This window comes from Botryllus schlosseri, chromosome 7, assembly GCF_051294905.1.
Source record: "Botryllus schlosseri isolate E-star chromosome 7, Bs_hap1, whole genome shotgun sequence".
Lineage (NCBI taxonomy): Eukaryota > Metazoa > Chordata > Ascidiacea > Stolidobranchia > Styelidae > Botryllus > Botryllus schlosseri.
This window is the reverse complement of record NC_137242.1, coordinates 1979009-1996456: the sequence shown is the minus strand read 5'-3', so window position 1 is coordinate 1996456 and position 17448 is coordinate 1979009. Positions and strand designations below refer to the sequence as shown.

The window sequence follows — 17448 nt, the reverse complement described above, 5'->3', positions numbered from 1 at the left end:
TATGGATACCACAATTGTGCTGGACTTACAAATGGTATTCGTATACTGTACACATACAAACTTTTGTGTAAACAACTCTGGTGTTTCTGTTAATACTAGTTCTATGTTGAACTACTTGATTATTACGATACATGAACAACCGTTCAGACAATAAAGTTCTTGAGGTATCGAAACAGTTTGAAAGCACCACCAATCATTGTACAGGTTTGTAGCATGAGCGAATATTTTCGTGTAACATGAATATATTTCATATGTCTTCGGTAAGAAATGGGTTATGTGGGATAATAATTAGTATCGTAAAACTTGTTGTGTATGATTGCATACTTTTTTAACATTGTTTATTGTTGAAAGACGGGCGAGTTTACATTTAAATATAGTAAGCAGAGCAACTCAAGTAATAAATTTTACTCGTTTGAAAATCGACAACGGAAAAAATACCGATGAATGGAGTAACAGTAATAATATGTGTGGTATATTATTTTTCGTGATATGCAACCAATCTTCTAAGCAGAACTTGTCAATAATTTATCATGTCGTAGAAAAGCCTATTGTTATGAATTCAAAACAAATGTACTTCACTTATCACGATGATGGAAATTAAGATCAACGCAGTATTTCGAAGTGGTATGTTCAGCAATCACTAAATGACAAAAATATCAAACTGTGCATACAACTCGGTTAGGTAAACGATCCGGTTACAAGTCGGATGTAAACTTGATGTACAGATGACAGTCTGATGATGTAAAGCTCAACCACGCAAATGTGTTCGTTGTAAAGTATTTGACGCAAACAATATATCGAATGGAGACTTCGGTTTCATTACCAAGCTAGTGAAAATTGTTTTCTGTTGGCCAGGTAGGACACATTTGACAAACATCGTACACATTGTATCTTCGTGATGGTAACGACTTTCAGCGGCTTGGTTTCATGTCGGGAATTATTATTTGAGGGTTCAAGAACAATTTCATTCAATACTACAAATGAACAACAATGCATAACACGTAGCAAATAACAGTGTAGCAAGTACTTTTTTGATATTACGAGTGTTGGGCACTAGACACTTCTAGTTGAATTGGATGCATCTAACAAACATATCACAATATACTTTTGTAATGATCAAAGTCTTAGAGTGTATAACCTCGCGATATTTTACATTTAGCACACACAATGGGGAGTTACTGAAATGATTAAGAATTGATCGCTAGCTTCGAACGGTACTCGATACTCAAAGTGATATTTTCACACTCTGTAAAGTGCATATGTTTCAATTCTCTGTCACAAATTCCGACATGGTGATATGTCGAGACGTAATACTATTTCCGTACACTCAATTACAACAAAACATAACCCGCATTCAAATAAGCCGTAAGCTACAAGTGGATTTAAAACTTGATGCTGTTTTGTGGTTAACTCAAGTCAGTGGTCACGTTTGTGTTGATTTCAGGAATGATCATGACGAGTTGGTCGGGTAAATTAGTGGTAGTAACTATGACCTTACAGAGTTGCTGACATTCCAATATCTTTTACGCTGTAATATTACGGATTTAATTGTGATAAATTATTTCTCAGTTATTGTTCAGACATTCAAATCTCGTATACTCAAAATATAGTATGTCCAAGTCAAATCGTATATGCACCGATTTGTAAATACTTTGTCTTCAGAATAGTAACAACCTTTACAATTGAATAAAAAAGACCGAGCATACGAATACAACCAGGATGAATTAATTCAAATTTATGAGTTGCAGTGATATAATCAAGTAAGTGAAAACTAGATTTTTAACAATTGTTAATGTTGTGAATAATTCTTTTGAGTATGGTAAGATGTTAAAATATCTCTTTGACAAATGGAAAGCGGGATCGTGAATAGAGTTGTAATGTTACATTACTTGTTTCAAAGTATGATCTTGAAATGTGGCTGGATCAAAGTTGGTAGTCGTGTTTGTCAATCCTATTTCAATTCACACTATGTCAAAGTCCAAATATTTCATTCTGGATTATTTGGATTTACCTTTAGTACATCCCGCGAATGTGGATTATTTGGATTTACCTTTAGTACATCCCGCGAATGTGGATTATTTGGATTTACCTTTAGTACATCCCGCGAATGGATCCCGATGCGGTACTATAACATTTTTGATAATAATGACTCAAGGATTTTCAATCAACAATACTGGAATTTTTTGGTGATGCTAGAGTTGCCAAATGATTAGTTGCGTGTTTTTGTTAAGTGTTTGATTTCAAGTTAATAAAGACAATAACTGTGTAATGCACATACTTGTGATTCTTGATTCTTGTAGAGTTATAGTTGGTATTGATTCTATAAGTGTGAAAACAGAGGCGCGGAATGTGCGAATAATTCGATGCGGCTGAAAGTCGGCGTCAGTAATATTCGGGTTACGTTCGATTCAACAAAAAACGCGTTAAGGGATTTGTCAAAGGATTAGAGTTGTACCGATTTAAAACATTCAGATACGAATCGACTTGATTTGTGTAGTGAGTTTCATTTCAAGTTGATAAACTAACACATTGATTGAATATTTTCATGGATCTTATCACGCAACTAAAGTCAGCCACTATTCTGGAGGCGTGAAACATATAGCGATCGCGGGCGAGTGACAAATTGTCGGTTTTCCAATCACCGCCTGCGACGGTTCTGTGACAAACTAATTACCGAAATATTACCTTGTGGGCGGGTATGAGGGATTGCTATGTCTGAAGTATTATCCGGTGAGTGGTCGTTGGATTTTAAAATTATATCACACCCTTTTGAATAAGCGTTCACTTCACAAAGGATTAGGGTTAGAGCGGAAATAAGTGACAATTTGTCGCTATTCAAGTTACCGCGGTCTGTTATTCGTTACTTGTTAAATCTTACCAGCGATATCAAGTTCTGTGACAAACTGATTACTAAAATTTCACCGCGTGAGCGATCGGTATGGTTATGACACCAAGTCGTGAAAGATGGTTATGACCGAGACATTATCTTGTCAGCGATCGCGGGGGTTTTGCAAACTATTTCGCAGCTATTTGAAGTGTTAATTCGTGAGCGTTGTTATTGTTGATATTCGGATCACCGTCTACGCCGGCTCTGCGGTAAACTAATTACCAAAATATTACCTTGCAAGTGATTCCTAGACTTGGCAAACTATTTCACACCTTTTTTGCTGAAAGTACGACATGTCGCCTGCAGTCTATACCGAAAGTACGAATCACGACCGCACCCATAAGAAATAAGACCCGCCGCCGTAAGAAATAAGTGCCGCTCGCCGCCCCGGGTTTCGTGTTAGCATCAATAGCCGCTCACCACCCCCGCCATAAGACGCAATAGCCGCATGCGACCGCGCCCATAAGAACACATGGCGAGTCACCACAGATCCCGTAAGAATACACGACAGGCGAATCACCGTCACCACCTATAGTAAAAAAGGCGAGTCACGACCACCGCGGTTGGCCGTGAAACAATTCAGCGCGCAGGTCATTCGAAATATAGGTCGCACGCACTGCTTAATCCTCTTGCAAGCCACGTTTCCGTTTGTGCGGTTATTGTTGGTGACTCGTACATATTCAACACCGCGCGAGAGACGCCTGAAAGTACGAATCACGACCGCACCCATAAGAACACATGGTGAATCACCAGAGATCGCGTAAGAATACATGACGATATACACATTAACAAAGGTTCATTCACATGACTATTTACTTGATACACATTCAACACGAAGTACGACATGCCAACAACGAAGCCGCGTGCGACCGCTGTCTATGCTGAAAAGGGTTACCGTGCGACCACAAGACACAATAGCCGCATGCCACCGCATCCCATAAGACGTAATAGCCGCATGCCACCCCCGCCATAAGACGAAATAGCCACATGCCACCCCCGGTTTTCTCAGCCGCTTGCGACCCCCCGCCATAAGACATAAGAGCCGCATGCCACCGCACCCATAAGAACCAATAGCCGCATGCGACCGCACCCATAAGACATAAAAGCCGCATGCCACCACGAGTTTTCCAAGCCGCATGCGACCGCACCCATAAGAACCCCATGGCGATGTGCGACCGATCTACTATACTACTTACGGAGAACCTGATGCTGTGGTTTTAGCAGTTGCTTCTCCCAATAGATGATACCATATTGTTACTTTGATTGGAATACTTTTTTGCCAGAAACCAGCATCTGCTCCAGTCACTACTTGTTATTAGAAAGTGCTTCATGAATCTCACGACGGCTGAGGTCTAGGTTTACCTTTACTGGTAGCTGGGATTTGACTGTCATTTTAATCTTACGTCCATTTTGACAGTCATGCTCAGCGATAAATTTATTAAAGTGGTTATCAATGGAAAGCTGTGCTGATTACGAAAATAAAAATGCCATTCTGCTCATGGCCCCCGGACACCCCACCCAAAAAATTCAGCCTCAAATTTAGCATTGCGATGGAGTTTATCTCTTTGACGAAACCATGCTGTCAGGCTGTTTCTCTTGAGCTGCACTCTCGTTTTGTCAGACAGAATTGTTGTGTCACAATGGAAAATTTGAGGATGGTTTCTGGGGTTCTTGGGCCACGAACAGAGTAAAATTGCTATTTTCGTAATCAGTAGCATAGAGTACCAGCTTTCCATTATTACCCATTTTATTAAAGCTAGCGGGCCGTAAAATTGCCTTCTGCCAAATATAAAGTATGATGTAAACCCAGGGAGTGAGCCGTCCAATCTCGCTGTGTCCACACCGTTTAGGACACTATGATCTCACCACTCAAATCCTGTGGTGTGTACACGCCGGGAGTTCTTTGCATTTGTGATGTCATAAAATCTCGACGCAAAATCATTATTTTAGAATATTATGCAACATAATTAGCAGAGGAAAACGATCGCAGTTGTGTAGTTGTTGAAAATAAGACAAAATAAGGACGCAAGTCGAAAATAAGGACGTTTCTTAAAAATAAGGACAGTTGAGTTTTCTAAGACCTGGCCTTTGAAAATAAGGACAAATCTTAGAAATAAGGACGGTATGGCAACCCTGGTTATAACCAAGTCACAAGTCAATCTCACTTTTATAGTTTTGACTCGAGTCATTTTCAATTCACCATCGAATCAGTAAGTAGAGGATCGAGTCCAAGTCACAAGTCAATCTCACTTTTATAGTTTTGACTCGAGTCATTTTCAATTCACCATCGAATCAGTAAGTAGAGGATCGAGTCCGAGTCATTATGTTCACTGTTGAGTTTTGAGTTCAATCCGTTTCAATCAGCTTTTTCAAACTCTGCTCGAGTGATATAGAATGTCTCGCATTCATAACATCGTCATTTTCGTCAGTTCTAACAGTTTCTGTCCCTGTTTCCTAATACCAGGACTGCAGAGGATATAAAAATTATGTGGTGACTTTAGTAGTCTTCGAAGTTACTATGAAACGTTTGTCTTGGCCGTCCTAGTCTCGAGTCATGTGAGTTGTTCGAGTCCTGCACAATGACTCAAGTACAAGTCGAGTCATTTTACGCATTTGAAAAACTGACTCAAGTCAAGTCGAGTAACCAAAAAATCGTGACCCGAGTCAATATATCCCTGGCCTATGTTACTGTCCAGTAGAACTTTGTTTGTGGTATTCATGGCGTTTGTCGACTACTATGGTCATTAAGACCAGGCCGATATTGCTGATATTTGATTCCGTATTTGCCGACTTGTACCACGGTCCACTTCTAGGCTTTTTGTAAAACACCGCACACGCGGACGAGATGGCGAGGAGGAGCTTATAGATAAACTCTAACTTTTAGGCAGGAATACTGGAGTCGACCTCGGTCGGACTCGAACCCGCAACCCATTGGTGTTGCAACCGTGGATTATATTACTACGATATCTCGCCACTAGTAGAAGAACGATTTTCAAGTAAAAAAGAAAGTATTTTGCCAGGCCTCGTTTCGCATAAAAAACTAAAATTGTCAAGTAGAAGTAGAAGTAGTACCAACGACGGCTACTTTGCCTATCTCCACTTCTATATTTTCCCAAATTCGCTCCATATAGTTGATGAGCCGCGGATCATACCCGATATCATGACGAAAGGCATGATATTTAAAAAATGGGCTTTTTTCAGGAAATCGAAAATGTTTTCCTAAAACGCCTGAATGATCTCCTTTTTGGCAATTCACCCGCCTTTAGAACTTTGACAGCTAGGCTAATGGACCACATATTATAACCATGTTTTTGCAAAAAGTGAAACGGAAGTTTTGTAAATGAGCAACGCTCGTAGGCGACCCGAAATTGTTTCGTAAATCAACATAAAGAAAATATTTCCGCGCAATTATGAAAAAGAAGGTCAACCGAATATCGCATTAAACCGTTGAGAAGCTTTAGTGCAGCCGCGCCACCAGTACATGAACCGGCATTTCGGCGCTGGGCCTTTTCACGCTAGGAGACACGACCTAGGCATTACATGCTACACCATGCGGAGTGTGCGCTGCATGTGCGCTGTACCGCCGCATGTTGGCCAAAACGCTCGACATTGATATGTCAACTGTCCAGGTGACGAATAGTTAATGGGTCCAGCGTGTGCCCCCCGTGTCAAATGAGACCCGTCGAGGAATGTAATTAGCCCCGAGTCTAAATACAAATTTGGAATCGCGTTCGTGTCACGCAATGAGATATTATTTTAGTTTCGTCTGATACGTGTAAGCGATTCCAATATATCTGTAACAACGACATTGACCGAACTTTTGAGCTTTGCAGACAAATATAGTGCCGGCCCAACCCTAAAGTGACATCAAACCGACTTGTATGATATTGGGTTGGGCACATTTTTCATCAGTGCCGTATCATTGTAACAGCATTGATGTGCCTGTCACATATTGACTATGGTACCGAATATAGCGGACTTGGAAACGACCAAAGCGACCACAGCGATCACAGCGCGACTAGAACGTCTAATGCTTCGCTTAGGTCTGGGGCGGTATAGCGACTAAAATATATATGCTTCGCAACCAATACTTTAAGATGAATCGGCGTAATAACTGATGCCGTTACCAGCAGCAATTAAACGGTTGGTGGGATTCCTTGCTTGAAACGTTAAAAATGACAAAATTTAAAATGTTTGGCACGCGAGTTGTAACTATTTTGATATTTTTGACATTTTGGCGTGGTGCATGCGAAAGGTTGTCGAGCCCTGCTATATGGAATATTTGCAACCCTCGAAATCGTCGTCGGTCGAACAGTGATAGCACGAAGATATAAATCATTGGTACGAAATAGGTGTTTTGATGACGGTGAACGCCGACCGTGAAAATGCTGCATAACGATGTAGTCCTGGTTACAGATCTTTTTGGTCCGTTTATGATAGGGTCCGAAGGCTTTTTCGTCAAAGGAGCCATATATTTTCGATTGTCAATACCAATCTAATGTGACGTCACAGGTAAATATTCGTGACGTCACGGCTAACAAAAAACTTTAAAAAATAACAACAATAAAAAACATGTTTTAAACAAGGCCATGTTTTAAACATGTTTGTTTTAAATTGAACTTTGTTCTAAATACAACCCTAGATACAGAGGAGTGTGCCTTAACAATCATCTGTGATTACTTTTTCACATGCTATGCCCGCCATTTAGGTGAAGGTCTGGTCGCTGAAGTGCAGTGGTGGTTATTACTGTTGCTGTCAATGAAAACCGCTTTGCAGACAATGTGGTTATTTCAGTTAATATGATTCAATATTCTTGATTCCAATAATAAGGCATGAAAACGATTCGATTCGATTTTGAAACAGTGATTTGTTTTGCCCATACCTACTCGATATGAGCGATAAGAAAAGAACGGAAAGAAAACAATCCGGCATTCAATACAGCACGCGCGCTCTGAGTCACCTCATAGCATACACTATACTTCCAGTTTCTGTCTTACTAATATGAATACAGCGATGAGAAATAGAACAAGTGCCAACATAGCTACAAGGCCTCAGAAAACCGGTTGCGTATTACTAATGTCAAATGTAGCGACAGTAGGTAAAACAATTGTCAACATAGCTACAAGGCCTCAGCAAACAGGAAACAAATGCTCCGCCAACCGATTTCCAAGGTGGAGAACATTCGATCCTCCCATTCGAAACCAACATTTTCCTCGTGGGCTGAATAGAGCTTAGTTGCACTTTCTGAGCTTTCACGCCATCGAACTCAGGTTGACGTTTGCAACACAGTTTACGCATTTCCTAAAAGATTTTTTAGGAATATAATAGACCGATCAGTGCGATGTAGCTTGTATAATGTGGCGCGGTCGGTAAGCTGTTCAGCAAATGGTGTGGTCGGGTGAATTGGAAGATAACGTGAAAGACTAAACGGAACATGATTCAACAATCCGGGAGATATCCAGCAAATGAGCATACGAAATCCACATTCATTTCGTTTATTAAGTGGTATCCCTTGAGATATAATACGTTGATGATGTGCAATAGAGTTGCAATGTGCAATTATGTTAAGAGATTTTTCTTTGTGCGTCCCCGAAGATTGCATATACGGCCATACTATAGCTCATGCATATATCTTGATCAAAAATGCATCCCCAACAATATGCCTTCTCATTCTAATTCTAATCTAATTCGTGAAATGTCTTTATGTTCTAATTTTTTCAAATTAAGAATTTAATTTGGGAAAAAAACTGTGCTCTATAATTCTAATTCTAATCTAATTTCGAAAAGTTGAAAATTTTCTAGCTTTTCAACACTGCCTCACATGACTGCCAAGTGCCAGACTGCTACTACTATATCATCTGCCGCCAAGTGTTAGGCATTTATTTATTTCAGACTATTTGCAGATAGCATAGAGCTGATTTTTTTTCTTTGAAACTACATGGTGCAAAATGAAGATTGGTATAGTTGTTCGCTCCAATTCCAATAGTATAAACGTAGGCTGACGCCCGTTCGAAATAGCGAGTGTCAAAACAGCAAATTCGAAGCACAGGTGTTATAAATAGCAAGTCATTCAGAATATCCCAAGACCAGCTCATACATAACGGTAACTTGCTGCTTTGAAACTTGTTATTTAGAATGTCTCCGTATATTTAACTCACTTTTTTGTCCGAAAGCTACGTGGGGTATAGGCCTACATACCGTCACTAAAAGCTGGCAATAATCATGTGTATATTCGGGCTGTTCAAAAATGACTTTTTTCAGATTGTACTGGCTACATGATAGAATTGTTAGGTTACCTAAAAAACGATGAGCACCAATTTTGATGCAATTGCAATCAATAGAGGCATTGCTATAATAGAAAAAAGTTTTGGATTTATTTCATAAAAATATGTATTTCTTTTTCAAATTTTACTGGCTTTCCCTGCAATTGTAAGGTTGTCCTAAAAAACGACGCACAACAAATTTGGCTCAATTCCAACCAGTACGAACAAAGTTATTGGAGTATAAATTTTTTTTATTTACGTTGGCAAATTCTTCAAGGGGACTATCAAGTCAACAGTGCTCTCTTGGGGATAGCTACCCCCATGAAATTTTAACAGCTGCTAGGTGTAGCTATGCTCTATACCGGTGGTTCTCAGCCGGTGTGCCGCGCCACACTAGTGTGCAATTTACGTCTCGCAAGTGTGCAGCAAGAGATTTATTCGAAATTTTTCAAATTATGCGCTAAATAATTCTAGTCTATAGCAAACGATCAATAGTAAAGAAAACGGGCTCGATGTGAAGTTTGTGCAAACATCAAAATTGCTGCATGTCCGCAATTAACATCCCCCACGAATTCGCTTTGCCCGACATATATAGCTGCCATGAAGTTTGAATTCAGTTTTGCACGCTGCGTTGATTGAACGCAGAGAAGTGCAGACATGGCGGGGCTTCTATGACAATGCAGTTTTCAAATCCTCATCGTCTTCCTAATCACTAACGAGAAATGAATTCCTTTGGAAGTGCTGTTCACGTTTACAAATTCGAATTACAAATAATAGACATCCATGCTGTGATTGTTATGCAGCGTGTCGGCAATGCCGTTAAAATGTGGGCTCGGAGCGCAACGTTATGTTACCGGCGACGAATTTGAGAATTGAGAGGTAACGTTGATCTAATTACATCAATTAACAAATTTCCCGCGCATGTGGTTATCTTCCCGGTTTGTAGGAACTATTATTGAACTGCGGGTGGCTGCCCCTACCAGTAAAAATATTGCGGTATTGCTATCCTCACGCGTGCTACACGATCTGCGTGGAAATGCGTTTGGAATCCTTGTGTACGCCTCTAAGCCTCCGAATTCGTTTGTGGCGATCGTGCTTGGCCTGTTCGATGCTATGGGTAATTACATCGACGATGCGGTAGTAGGCAGATTTTATTGTCGCACAAATCGTTTGAAATATGGTATATAAGCGCAGACCAAAGTTTCAACGAGATCGCAGCAGGCTAGTCGTGTGGACGCTGAGGTAATATAGCTAACAATTCAAATCCTCACAAGGAAGCGGAGAAGGTTATTCTTAGGCTTGCACTAGAATTGTGAAATAATCTTTGGGACTAAAGCTTCGGAAGAATTGAAAATGATTCCCGTGTCAACTGATACCATTCGTAGACGTATTTGTGATATGTCTGCAGATATTGAAGATACCGTCTTCTTTGCAGCTGATCAAATCCTACTTGAATGCTCCGAAAAGGTAGAAGTATACTTCGGCAGAAACCCCCTCTGAACGAATGTGGGTGATGCAGAGTATTCTGGTAGTTTTCAGGTGCCGTAAGAAAAAAAAGTTAAGAGCCAACTGTGTCGCGAACTATTTTTCATTTTCACAGGGTGCCGCGAGGTCAAAAAGGTTGATAACCACTGCTCTATATAGTCAAAGATATCGAAAATTGTAGTTTCGCTTTGCGTAATTTGGATTTGACAGTCGAAAATGCACCGATGCGCCTAACATCAAATCTCATAATTGTGTTGTTCCTTTTTATCCCTTCATTGGGACGTACTAGCACAGTCTTATGCTATGCTAAAATTTGAAGGAATATGTGCAGTCCATCTCGGAGAAATTACATTTTGAAATTTTGAAATTTGAAATTTCAGGTTATTTTTCAAAAAGTTTGCTGTGAAGTTCTGTAATTCAGAACAGAGTAGACATAGGCCCAACGACTCATAGCATAGGTCTCTATGTTAGATTTTCAATAACCCACAAGTGAATATTATACGACATATATGTCATACAAATTTTTGATTTTTCATGAAGCTGTATATTAAAATTTTACAATGGAGAAAGACGGTAATGCACATTTTACCAGTAATAAAAAATACTAATCGGGTGCCGAGTATAATTGAAAATTTAAAATGTTTTGGGTAAGATAAGGCGATCAGGTAAAAGCATATGTACAATGTTAAGATTTCACACCAAGAAAAAAATTGAAAATTTTGATTTTTTTTTCAATATTTCGACTTGCTAGTCCCCTTACTTATTATTTATTATGCGTCTACCCACCATAAATATACTATGATTTGAAATCTCAAATTTTTAACATCAACAACTGCGTTTCTACTGATTCGAATTGAGCCAAATTTGTGGTGCATCGTTTTTTTCAGACAACCTAACAATTTCATGGGGTAGCCAGTAAAATTAGAACGAATTTTATATTTCTTTTTATTAAATAAATCCAAAACCTTTTTCTCTCATAGCAATGCCACTATCGGTAGGGATTGAGTCAAAATTGCTGTACAGCGTTTTATTAGGTAACCTAAAATTTTTTTGAAGTAGCCAGTGAAATTCAAAAGAAAAGTAATTTTTGAACAGCCCTATACTTTCAGATGGATGGTAAATATTTTCTGCAGATTTGGTTACTGGTTGCTCTGGTTATGCTGGAAAACCAAGGTGGGGTCACGTCGTCTTGGAGAAGAAGAACGCTAGGATCGCATCTTCCGAAAAAATACCCTTCCAAAACAATGAAGACAAGACATATATCGATACGGTGGGGTAAAGGCTCGAGTGAGTGTCCGAAGAGTTTGTTACAATGAAATTATTCAGCAAAATAAATTTTCGTAGAATCCTCATGTTAGGCAAGTCGATATTGCTGGACACATCACCGTATAACCTATTGGGGCCGAGCAGAATTGAGTAGCCGAGTGATTCGATTCGGAATCGAGGTTTCAATGATCCCATATTCATAGTGGAAAATATTCTCGAAACTATTATTCTCGTTGATAAATTAACTCTTAGTGCCAAGGATTGTATCAGTTCAGTACTTGAAAAAACCAAATCTCACTATTCGGCTCGAATCATTAGAGGTAATATTCGTTTCAGATTGGAGCACTCGAATCATGGTGTACAGCTCTGCATAGGGGTGTACAACTCAAATTGGGTCGCGGGCCTGATTCAAACCTTTTGATCGCTTGGGGCTTGGACCATAGAGCTGGGGGCATGTACACTGTACAGTATACATCAGTGATTCCCAAATTGGGGTACGCGTACCTCTAGGGCAAGGATCGGCAACCTACGGCCCGCGGGCCGGATCCGGCCCGCCAAGCGAAATCGTCCGGCCCGCGACATCATAATTAGTTATCATAAGAATACGGCCCGCCGTCTCATAATGAGTTTCAATCTGCAGTGCAGCACTGCTTGGAAAGAATGCGGCATTGCTACGATATAAGTAGCCTACGTGGTATTAGTCTATTGTTACGCCATAAAACGAAGGTGGTTGAAGTAGGTGATGGAGATTGTCTGTAGAGTAGACTACATCAGTAGGCTACTTATCAATCGGGTGTATCTCGCAACCGAAGGTGTACCATACTTTTTAAAGGGTTTTCCACTCTGATGGGGTGCGACAATAAAGGTGTCCTTCCTCTGCTTGCTGGAATCAATCAATCCATCAATCGTTGAGTTATATTTTTCATCTGAACAAGTCATACACAATGTACAATGCGATGAGACGCAATGCGATGTCATGAACAGATAGGAGGATGTCGAACGACACGCAGTTGCGATCCTATCATTCTAACATCCACCTCGGCCTACGAGTGCCCGATGTCACAGTTCTTTTCGATGCTGATCTTGTTGAAGCCGCGGCTCTTTCTACTAGTTCTTTCCATATCTAGTGAGTGCTTTCTTTCTTCTCTCGGGTCTTTTTCTGGGCTTTTTTTGTCGTCGTAAGAACGACGACGGCGGGGGAAGAGGAGCCCAGATAAACGTCCGACGAGAATCGAGCCGGGCCGCCAGATTGGTAGGCGCTTATCGTCACCACTATACGCTATGCCCCCCGCCAAAAACGCTTGGAACATCTCAGACGCAATGACAAAATCTCAAACTTACACTGTTTAATTATAGATAACTAGCATCCGTAGGCTAGTTATTTATAGTTAAATTCACAAGAAGGCATTGTGCGCCAAGACAACAAACCTCATTAGTGTTTTGGCCACAATGATAAAAAATGTTTATATGATTTGGTCTCACAAACTGAATCACCAACATTTACGTCAGATAATATTAGAAGCAGAGAATCAATATGGCGATGTCCTGTATATCTGCTGTGTTGGCGCATTAAGTCGAGCAGCTATGCTTGCACGAGTGTACGAACTGAGAAATGAAAATGCAACTCTCCTCGAAAATATAAATATCGCCGACTCATAATCTTGTAATCGAAAATGGTTATCTAATCTTGCTTTCTTTGTACATTTAACGTCACATCTGAACAAATTGAATTTGCAACTTCGGGGGAAAACAGCTGAATACATGAGATGTTGAGGCGCATTCGAAACAAATCTGCGACCCTGGGAATGTCAACAATACAAAGAAATTATGCTCACGTTCCTATACTGGAGGAGAGAAAACCTAGTACCAGCACTACATTTGTAACTGTGATGCGAAATCTAATTACTGAATATTCACCCGCTTTTCCTAAATTCCTTTTCTACAAAATAAATTCCGACTATTCAGTACTCCGTTTATTATGGACGCCAATAACATTGCCTGAAAATTTCAAATGAGCCGTTTTGAAATGCGATCCAGTTGAATTGAATGACAAATTTCCTACAAAGAGCATATCGCAGCCTGACTTTACAAAGAGTACGTTCTTGAAATTGGTCTTTATCCCAGCTTGACCAACAATGCAAAAGAAATAGCATCGATTTTTGGTAGCACGTACGCATGTAAACAATAGTTTTCAACAATGAAATTCACGAAGAGCAAGCTAAGATCACTATTTCGGACGTCCATTTAAAATATGGTCAGATTCTTGCTTCATCTGACTTGTTACCAGAAGTTGAAAACCTTTCACAAAGCAAGCTGCGCCAATTGTCACATTTATTCTGCGTTGTTGAAGTGTAAATAAATGTGTTTTGTTATTGGTATGATCGAGATTGCAGCAATGTAGGATAATATACCGAAGTGAGCATAAAATATAATATTATGAAAAGTTCCGGCCCGCGAAAAAGTTGTGCACTCGAAATTTGGCCCGTGACTACCAAAAGGTTGCCGACCCCTGCTCTAGGGGTACGCGAAGATCTTCCAGGTGGTACGCGAGTAGATTCTGTTATTTTTTTCGACCGAAGGGAGTTATTAGTTCAGGCGGGGTTGATTTTGAGCCGTCATCATCGTGGTAAGGTCGTCGTCGTGGGTAGGGGCAATCCCACCAATGACGGCCTACGGGGAAGAGATCTAGTCGTAAACCATTGGGATTCCTACGTAACCAAATTCCGTTCTAATACATTTAACCAGAAGAATTCCAAATGGATCCACTACAGAAGTCATATACTGCGCCTTAAAATGGTCGGTTTATTCTCTGTTTCGCTTCCTGCGGCAGCTCAACAGACACGGTGGAAACATTTTTGACCGCCTTCGGAGCACATAACTTATGTAGGTGGTACGCCAGCACTCCATAAAACCTCGAAATGGTACGTGGGTGGAAAAAGGTTGGGGACCACTGGTATACATGGACTGGATATCCTCCGAACTTTTTTGAAATTCAGACTTTTGCTGAAACGGCCGGAGTACTAGTAGCTACTAGCTAGGGGTTGGATATTGACCAGAATTTTTCTGTTTTTGGCCGGAGCCGTATTCATACTTTTATCTCTGATACGGCTGGAGTTGGATCAGATCCGGATTCCCTATTTAAAAAGCAGGATCGGAGTTGAACTAGGGAATTCGTGGACCTGCCCCGCACCACCGGACTCCGGGGATTCACTGATTACATTGTTAAGTTGCCTAAAAAAAGGCTTCACACCAAATTTGGCTCGATTCCAACCAGCCGAAGTCGCGGCACAGCTAATCGGAATTTTTGAATTCAAATTTCACTGCCAACCCTATGAACTTGTTGAGTTTTTCATCAATAATTCTGGGATTACACCACCTTCAATACTATTTTTGCATATCACAAGTTTCAACTGCAATCCTCGCTTTTGTCGTTTGGAAGTGAGCAAAAATCGTTATGCGCCGTTCTTTTAGGCAACTTTAATAATTTCATGGGGTTGACACTGGACAGTACAATTTCTACAAAAATCCATTCTATTTTTTTAATAAATTCAAATATTTCAATTGGCTCTGCGACCCCTTCAGATGCTTTCACGCCCACCCCAGTTTGAGATCCACTGTTCTAGCAACACCTTTATTCGCAAGAGTGGTGGGCCGTATGCTTGTCACCCCCGGTATAATATATTAAGTTAAGAATATATTGTGCATATTTAATATATGTCCATGTCCATTGCACGTCGGATCACATTGCTGTACAATTTGTCTTTTTTCCGCAGAGTCCATGTTACACGAATCGAGAGATGAGGTCTTGGCGGAAAACGAAGACTTCTACGGCGCCTGATTCTTCGTAATCATACACCCGAGATTTGACGAATTAAGAGATGAATTTAGATGTGTCCAATACAGGGATATTTCTGGTCCGATAAAATAAATATCCTGGTTTCGAATTTTATTATCACCTGCCGATTTTCATCTCCTCATCCTCGTCTATGTGCTCATAGACAGTATATCCCACTGATTGTTTCATCCTGTTTTGTCATGACCGTATTCCTTAATAGAGTTCATTGCAGAGGGACGGTGCGAGCGTTCTCGTTCTGTGTGTGAACCTCAGAAATTTAGAAGTTCACGTTCACAAACGAACCCTGGTAGGTTCTGCACCGTGAATCTTGACATGCATTCCAAATCTTCACATCATGATAACATCTTTGGTTGAAATTCGTCGCAATTCAACTTCGCGCCAATCTCAAAAATGTTTCTTGCTTTGTAACAAAAGTTTGCCCCAAGAAGCTCTTCAGGCAGCAAATATACTTATACGCAGACGCCACACTCGTGAAATAAGTTTTATTCGGGGATACCATCTCCGCGAAGTGTATAGCGCGGTAAAGTAACGATCATAGTAGCAACAAATCAATATCGACACAAAAAATAGTAGCTTCAGAACAATCGTACGATGGTACGCGACTCGCGACATCATATTGCTGTTTTAAATAAGAGGAATGACTTGAATATAGAAGAGAATTACGAAAAAGTAAAGTAATCATGAAAAACGCGTGCGCACTTCAACTCGCGATACAAAATCTTAATGTATAGGTGTCATTACTACTGGAATCATTGTGTCCGGACCCGCAAAGCAGTAATGCCATAACAAAGAACATGACCTAACATCAATGAATAGAACGTGGACGCGTGATTTTGTCCCGAAATTCAAACTTAACAACGTCACAAACCCCCGTGAGCGCAAATTGAAGACTTGAGTTACGTGGCAATGAACGGCTGTAACGGAAAATACAAACGGTAAAAAGTTGTGCTTAATCGACCGCAGGTGAAAGAACAAGACATTCCAAAATGACGAAAAAATACACGCGGAAAAATTGTCGCCAAAGTAATGCTGGCAGTCGTTCTGATCGTGCACTGTGAATTCATTGGTGGAAAATAGGTGTATATATCAGATTTCCACTGTATAGTGGGGTGTACCTCAGGTAATTATCACTTTCCGGGAGCAAATCGTGCTTTCACACCCTTTGAATGGGTGAAAATGAGTCGAATACACAAATAGTTATGGAGATTTACAGACTTAAAAAACCATATAATTCTAGTTGTCTATTGTCTAATCAGGCTTATTAGTACGAAATGCCGGCAATTAAATTCTAATGCAATTTGTGATATGTTTCTAATCTAATTTTTGGTTAACCTGAAATGCTAACAAGAACCAACTATAACACCCCTATGGTATTTATTCTTAGAATTGGTGTATTTCACTCATTTTCACTTATAGGAAGGGTGTAAAAGGGCGGTTTTACGCTTGAAAGTTATATTTACTGCGTTACACCCTACGTTATGGCGAAAACTGGTGAAACACACGATTTTAGGGTAGCGTTCACGTACGTATTCTCTAGCACAGTTATTAGCTAGCGGTTTGAAATTTTTGGTGTGCTTCTTACGAATCGAATTCGTCACACAAACATTGAATAACATATAAGTTTGAAAAAGATTACTAAACATCAACCACGACAGCAATGCACGCCAACGATACGCTTTTTTGCTGCAAAA

General features: G+C 40.2%; 1 long non-coding RNA gene across 2 annotated transcripts; it reads left to right on the top strand.

The window, feature by feature from the left end:
• Positions 1 to 8019: 8019 nt before the first annotated feature.
• LOC145442280 (uncharacterized) lies at positions 8020 to 15801 on the top strand. 2 transcript variants are annotated; one of them, XR_013916002.1, is made up of 3 exons: positions 8020 to 8058; positions 11745 to 11922; positions 15675 to 15801. It is a non-coding gene; the product is annotated as an uncharacterized LOC145442280 (long non-coding RNA). The 2 variants fall into 2 exon arrangements; XR_013916003.1 differs by lacking the exon at positions 8020 to 8058 and adding an exon at positions 8522 to 8990.
• Positions 15802 to 17448: the final 1647 nt, after the last annotated feature.